Genomic DNA, 6,715 nt, shown 5'->3' with positions numbered 1-6,715 from the left:
CTCTAACCTCCCATGAAGAGGACCCCTTGGGAACTGGAGCCATCACCCTAGGTGGCATTATTAAGGCAGAACAAGCTGGTGCTGGGGAGGGTAGTCATCACTCTGCTTCACTCCTCTCCTGGTACCAGGGGGCCAAGTGGGAAGGTGAGTTTCCCTTACCCTGGGATTAATGAGGTAAAGTAAGGTGGTAGGTGGTGGGACTAACTAGCACTTTGCTTGCCCCCCTTTATCCAGGTGTCAATGGTGCCAGCCAAGAGATGAGCTAACACTTTCACTCAGAGGCAATAAGTAGATATGAGTTGGTGACCCCCTTTGGCTAGAAAGGTGTCAGCAGGGAAAAGGGGGAGCTGAACTTTTACCTATCCATTGCAATGGCACAATGTAAGTGCTCCATTTTTGCCAGGGTAGTGTTTCTGGGGTCCAGTGGGAAGCTGAACAGCTACACTCAGCTGGTCCTCATTCTAAACCCCAACTCCTAAAAGAAAAAGAAGGTAGTATCCAGAGTCTCTAATCTAATATCAATTACCCAAAATGGCAAGATAACCAAACCCCAGAATGAATCAGATAATGGAATTTATGACAAGAATTTTAAAGCAGAGATTATAAAAATGCTTTAACAAGCAAGTACAAAGTCTTTTGAAAAAAAAGAAAAAATAGAAAATCTAAGTTATGAGATAATTTATTTTTAAAAAGCAAATGAAAATTATATAACTGAAAAATATAATAACCAATACACACAGACACACACACACATACACACACAAGAAAATATTTGACTGAATGAGCTTGCTAGAGTCTTCATCTGCATCATCAGCTCTCCTGGGTCTTAAACCTGCTGGCCCCCACTGCAGATTTTGGACTTTCCAGCTTCCATAATTGCACGAGCCAATTTCTCATGATAAATCTCAATAGCTCTCCCTCCCTCCCCCACCTCCCTCTCCCTCTCCCTCTCCTCCCTCTCTATATCCCTCTCCCTTTCCCCCTCTCTTGATAGATAGGTAGATAGATACATACATACATAGATAGATTCCTCTCTTATTGATTCTGTTTCTCTGGAGAACCCTGACTAATACAGTATGGTATATGGATTATATCCCCATAAAGCTGTTATGAAATGAGTGATAGAAATGGTAGAGGTAAAAGAGGATAGAATCAGTGAAATAGAGGGCAGATCAACAGAATTTACCCAATGTGAGCAATGGGAAGAAAATAGACTAAAGCAAAGAACAGTCTCAGGAAACTGTAAGAAAACATAAGAAATTTTTCATATTCATGTATTAAAATTCCCAAAGAGAGTCTGACTAGAAAGTATTTAAAGAAATTTCCAAGAATTTGACTATGTTCACGTTATCTATTTTATGTTATTTATTTAGAGTTTGATTGAGTTGTAGTCGGAAAACTTACTCTGTATTTCAATTATTTTGAATTTGCTAGAATATTATCTACCTTGGTATATTTCTGTGAGTACTTTTTTTAAGTACAGTAAGTCCCCTTCATATGAATGAGTTCCATTCCGAGAGTGCATTCGTAAGTCCAATTTATTCATAAGTCCAACAAAGTTAGCCTAGGTACCCAACTAACACAACTGCCTACATATTACTGTACTATAATAGGTTTATAATACTTTTCACACAAATAATACATAAAAAACAAACACAAAAAAATAAAACATTTTAAATCTTACAGTATAGTAAGATTAAAAGTACAGTAGTAATAACAGCTGGCATAAAGGGGCTGGCATCAAGTGAACAGGCAAGAAGATTTAATGACTGGAGGAGGGAGAGGAGGTGGGAGATGGTAGAACAGAAGGATCATCAGCAATAGGAGATGGAGCTGCAATTTCACTCACAGCCGACATTAATGGCATGCATGTTTGTATCTTTGAAAGTTCGCAACTTGAAGGTTCATATATAGGGGATTTACCTTATGTATTCTCTGGCTGTTGGATAGAATGTTCTGTAAATGATGATTAGGCCTTGTTGGTTGAAGATTTTCTGTATGTCAATTGCTGAGAGATAGGTGTGAAGCATCCAACAATAATTGTGCATTAGTCTACTCGTTTTACCTCCATCAGTTGTTTCACACACCCACCACACCAACATATTCATAACAAATAAGGAAGAAATAACCATGTCAATTATGTTTCTGTAACTGGTCACATGGTTGCAACTGGTATTTATAACTACATTCTTCCACTACTCACTCCATATTCCCTTTCCTCTCCACAAGCACCTCAGCTGGTCATGGTTCTTTACCTGGTAGAGTGACCCAAAACTTCATTCCTGAGGGTTTGGCCAGTAGTATTGCTGCCTAGATGATGTTGTTGTAGTTTTCCGTTGACATTAATCACAGAGCATGGCAATACTAAGAGACCCTAAGGAAGCTCCTGTATTCCAGACATACTCACTTACCTCCATTGTGGAGTAGCAGTTCAATTTCTTTTGACAGTCAGGATCAATCACGCTAGCCAGCATAGTAACTCCCTTCTCTGTCTCTTGATTCAGAGGCATGAGGAGTCCAAAATGGCCAAATGGCTGTCTTAATTTCACTGTCTCCTGGTGGAATCATTTATTCCTTTGGAACAAAGACCTCTAAGCCAGCAGAGAATAAGGTTGTGGGAACAGTGGGTCGCTAGGAGTAATAGTGAGTGCTGCCACTCCCGATTCTACCCAATTCCTGGACCTATGAATCCTGACTATGGAAGAAACAGCACCATATATTGGATACTGATTCAGAGCACATACAGCTTCCTGGAGAACCTTGTCTCACTGCTATAAGGTTTTGCCACTTGAATGGGGATTTGGTGTGAAGCACCACCCCTGCATCTTTCCAGTCATTGATGGTTGCACTAACCTCTCCAATCCCTCCAGGAATGTAGCACTGTTACCCCAAAACTGGGTTCACTTCTTGGTGGGTGTTAAGCCAAAAGACACACCAAACCGAAGATCAGGAGAAGGAAGGATTTATGACTTGCAGCAAGTAAGGAGAACACCAGGGATCTTTCCCAAAGTGGTGTGCTCCTGAACAGCAAAACTGGGGAAGTTTTAAGCTGAGGGTATATGTATATTCATGAAGGGGCTTAGGCAGTAGGCAGAGTCCAAACTTTAGTTGATTGAAGTCATGAGGGTCAGAAAAAATCAACATCATCATCCCTTCGGTTCCATTTGATCTGGTGTTTGAGTGCTTCAGGCTAAGTTTACCATTGAAACACAACTGGGAGTCTTTACAACTGATATATTATCTTTGCTATTGCTATTCTCTTGCCTGATAACATAAAGTTCCTTCATTCTTTTGTTCCTTTAAGAGTATTAATTACTGAGACCTGTTCGAGGGCAAGCATTGTGGTCAAGCTTAGATCACAAAATGACTTAGGCCAAAAATGGCTTCCCTTATGTCAAGAAAGCCATGCCTGTTCTCTTTCTCTGGGGACCCCTACCTTATTTGCTTACAGTACTACTTTTACTTTACTATTTTTCTAGGTTGAGGCGGTTGTAATTGGCTTCTACTTTGTCTTTCCCATGATGGTAGCCCTTATTCCATAGGTCAGGGAATCAATGTGGGAATTCCTCCAGTTATTGAGTAAATCTATTCCAATTATGCATTCTAGAACAGGGGAAATAACCAGAGGATGGGTTTTGGTACCCACTGGACCTGAGCTAAATTTCCATTCATCATGTGACCTCCATAAGCCCTTACTCTGGTGGACCACAGTGACATTTTGAGTCTCCTGAGTTAGTTCAGAGCCAATGTCCAGTAGTACCCAAAAGGTTTGATTATTCAATTTTCCCCAGTGCACAGAAACTTTGGTAAAGGCCATAAGTCCCTTTGGGAAAGGCTGGGAGAATGATTAACATATTAAAGTTTTGGCAATAGACCAGGGTCCTTCCTCAAGCCTCCCCTTCATTCAAGGAGTTCTGGATTGTAAACTGGCTTAAGTCTGGGAATTGATTCAGGGGCTGTGACTCTGTTTTATGAATCAAGTTTGACATTTGTTCACTTGACTTAGAACTTTTCTGCTTATAAAAGTCAAGTAAAAATTTAGTAGGCTTTATATCTATTTCTAGGAACCTGGCAATCAACTAGCCAATACCATAGGTCTAGAAGCAAAGAAGAGTGGTGGGGGTGGATTCTGAGGAGAACTGGCATTGTCTTGCAAGGCAACTGCCCCAGGGGAGGCTGTTAACTTTTCCTGAAGGAAGGCAGGGCTAATCTCAGACTGGGGTAGAGAAGCTGCTTCCACTGGCAAGGAAGATTCATCAGAATTTAGGCATTTCCTCAAAGTCTTTCCATGCATCCCCTTTCCAACTTTCAGGATCCCATTCCTTCCCAATCAATGACCTTACTTTAACAATAGACATCCTGCAAAGATGGAAGTTCAATTTGCCCTGTAAGTCTTGCAAAATAAGATTCTCAGTTTGATTTTCAGCAATCTTAGCCTGGTGGCTACAGGACATAAGATTCTCTTTCAGGGTAGGCATAGAAGTTTTCCGATCACTTATGTGGCACTTGAACTGGGAATTCAAATCCCTGAGTTCATCCTTTTCTTTCCTCACTTTGTCCATGACATTGGGAGCAACCAGTGAAACCATATCCTTTATCTTACATGTTCAAGGCCCATAAGATAGAAACAAGATGGAAACAAAATGATACACTGAGAACACCAAGCCTGTTTTGTAGAGTACCAGGGAAACCATAGATACAGAAACAAGTTGCTGATAGCCCCTTCCACTGAGCATCTTGCAGAGTGCATGCAGATGCACTGAGGGATTAGGATGACTGATAGTGAACTTTAGACATCACAGGCTGAAAATCCACTGCATGTTACATACATGTGCACATGCAACCCATGAAGAGGCATGAAGGAGGGTCATTGTTGCACCTGCTCAGAGGACTCTTGAAACATACATTGAAACTTACACTTACTTTCCACTAATCATTTCTGAGCCCCCTCCCCCTTCAGCTTCCTACATCCAAGATAAATATCCTGCCCAAAAGCTGACCAGGGAGACAGATCTGAGCATTGCCTCCTGTCTCCTTGCTTGGCCAACCTGCAATAAAGCATTTTTCTTTCTGCAAAATACTGTTGCCTCGGTATTTTGTCTTTCCATTGTGCAGCCAGCAACTTGCTCAGTTGCACCAGCAAATTTCATTATACTCATTAGTTTGACAAAAATGTTTAAAAGTAGTATATACATTGTCACTCAGATCCTAGGTTCTTATAAGTGTTTGATTAGAAATATCCAATGATGATATTTTATGTATTTCTATTTCCAGAGCACACTAAGGGCTATCAATGCTCTCTTTACTAACAGAAAGAGTCATCAGTGTCTTTAAATCTTATCAGTTTAGAGAGTCAATTCTAGAAACTTCAGAACCAATTCCAAAAATTCATCCTTGAGATTCTATTCCTAGAGGATTCTGGGAAGATGGTGGAGTAGGAAGCACCAAAAATCTGTCTCCCCACCTAGACAATTGCACTGGCAAAATCTAACTAGTGTAACTACTTTGGAACTCTGGAGTCTGTTGAAGGCTTGCAAAGCCCAGTGGAAGGCCTGAATGGTAGATTTCAGTCAACTTCATCAATTTCAGCTCTCAGCACAGTAGCAGCTACCTATCCCCCACCACTGGCCACATGGCATTCAGCTGTGCACATGGTCCTGGGGCAGTTTGCACACAGCCTGTGGGAGTAAGCGAGCATGGGCAAATAAGATTCTGACCCCCAAATATTGGGGATCTGTGCTCTGATCACTACAGAGCACAGAGATGCAGACAAAAAGGCAAGCAACCACTGTTGATGCACCTCCCCCACACTGTTGCAAGCCCCTCCCCCTTAAGGGTTAAGTGACTTTAAGTGACTTCCAGGAGAGTTAAAGGGCCAGAATCCATTTTTCCCCTTTCATTTTTTGCTTTTCTCCTTTGGGAACCAGACATTAAAGACTAGACTATTCAAAAACAACTGCATATATGAGGAAAATTAGAAAGTGACTCTGCATGCACAATGAAAGTGTCAGAAAACACATAAGAAGATGCCTTAGGCTGAGGATCAGTAAAGAGAGACTACAACAATTTAAAAAATAATAACAAAAAACAGCAAACCCTGGAGCAGGGAAAGAATCTGATTTCCAGAGCTACCACATTATTAGATTCAAATGTCCAGTGTTGAATAGAAAATCTTAAGGCATAGAAAGAAACAGAAAAGTATGGCCCATTCAAAGGAAAAGAGTAATTAAACACAATCTGTCCTGAAAAAGATTTAATGGAATATATAAGACAAATAATTTAAAATAAGGGTCTTAAGAATGCTCAAAAAACTAAAGGAAGATGTGAATAAAGTAAAGAAAATGACATATGAGCAAACTGAAAATATCACTAAAGAGATATAAAACCTGAAAAGAAACCAGAAATAATTTCTGAAGCTGGAAACTACAATAACTAAAATGAAAAATACACTAGAAGGACTCAAAGGCATATTTGAGCAGGCAGAAGAAAAATCAGTGAACTTGAAGATATGACAGGGGAAATTATCAAGGCTGAGGATCAAAAGAAAAAAGATTGAAAAAGAGTACAGAGCCTAAAATACCTATGGACACCATCCACCAAAAGCACCAACATATATATTGTGGGAACCCCAAGAGAAAGAGAGAGAGAGAAAGAGACAGAGAGAATATTTGAAGAAATAATGGCTGAAAACTCCCCAAATTTGGCTGAAGACTTG

This window comes from Hyperoodon ampullatus, assembly GCF_949752795.1.
Source record: "Hyperoodon ampullatus genome assembly, chromosome: 6".
Lineage (NCBI taxonomy): Eukaryota > Metazoa > Chordata > Mammalia > Artiodactyla > Ziphiidae > Hyperoodon > Hyperoodon ampullatus.
Note: the sequence above shows the minus strand (reverse complement) of the source record.